This window comes from Poecilia reticulata, linkage group LG5, assembly GCF_000633615.1.
Source record: "Poecilia reticulata strain Guanapo linkage group LG5, Guppy_female_1.0+MT, whole genome shotgun sequence".
Classification (NCBI taxonomy): Eukaryota; Metazoa; Chordata; class Actinopteri; order Cyprinodontiformes; family Poeciliidae; genus Poecilia; species Poecilia reticulata.
Window position 1 is genome coordinate 919,570 of NC_024335.1, and position 1,060 is coordinate 920,629.

At 43.2% G+C, this 1,060-nt stretch overlaps 1 long non-coding RNA gene across 1 annotated transcript in view; it reads left to right on the plus strand.

Annotated features, from left to right (window-relative positions):
* Positions 1-542, plus strand: part of LOC103464260 (uncharacterized) — a 25,428-nt gene extending 24,886 nt beyond the window's left edge. The window contains exon 5 of the long non-coding RNA XR_533625.2: positions 373-542. This is a non-coding gene — a long non-coding RNA (uncharacterized LOC103464260). The remainder of the gene's footprint in view (positions 1-372) is intronic.
* The last annotated feature ends 518 nt before the right edge of the window (positions 543-1,060 follow it).

Here is a 1,060-nt window from a genome sequence, read left to right on the forward strand (position 1 = left end):
CACACACACACACACACACACACACACGCACACACACACAGCCGGGACGACGGCTGCAGATCTGATTTGGTATTAACTTCCATCCTGGCTGGATGTGAAACAAACAGGTGAAACAGTTCAGCATGAACGAGACGCTTCATGCATTATTCAACGTTTTCATACAATATGAGCGGACGGACCGGCGGACGAACGGACAAACGGGCGGACAGACGGACAGACAGACGGACGGACGGACGGACGGACTGGCGGGCGGCGGGTGGAAAGACGGACGGACTCGCCTTCTATCTGATCTTTGAAACAAAATAAGACTTGATCTTTAAAAGATGTAAAAGGAAAAACAGCTGAACTAACTTGTTTCTCTATCACTTACAGGAAAAAGAAGCGAACCCAGAGCTGAGCCCAGAGGCACCCCTGGATTAATCTGAAAGGTTAACGGAGAACCGCAGCTGGAGCCTCCACACACACCAGAACCAGAACCGGGCTGGGTTTGTCCTCATCAGTCTGGAGGAAGGCTGTCGGTCTGTGTTTTCTGTTAAAATCATTTTCAATATTTTTATTTTCAGGGAAACTCAGTTTTGGGTTTTATTACCTCTAATAAAATCAGCCTGTTAAATACTTTTCATTCAGTTCATAAATCTGTTTTTTGATGATTCTACTTCTAGTTTTACTCTGAATAAAGAGAGTAAATTAATGATGCATGGAAATAAGAAGAAGATTTTCTGATTTTCTCTGTTTTCTGGACTCAAACATGTTTCAAAGAACCTGATCCAGTTTTACCTCCAGGCTGGTTCTGGACGTTTTCAGCTCCAGATTGAGCATAAAATCGGGTCCGGACCGGCCGGCGCTCGCTGAGCCATGTTGAGCTTTTGTGGATTTCTGCAGCCAAACTGCTAAACTAACTGCTGATCCTCAGTTTGTATTTTTAAAGTCGATCATCTTTAAAAGCAGAAAATGAATTTGCCACCAACATGGTGATCAGTGAGATCCATCTTCATCCTCATGATATAAGAACCTTCCTCATTACACTCCTTATTTCTCTAATTTAAATATTAAAATCTTC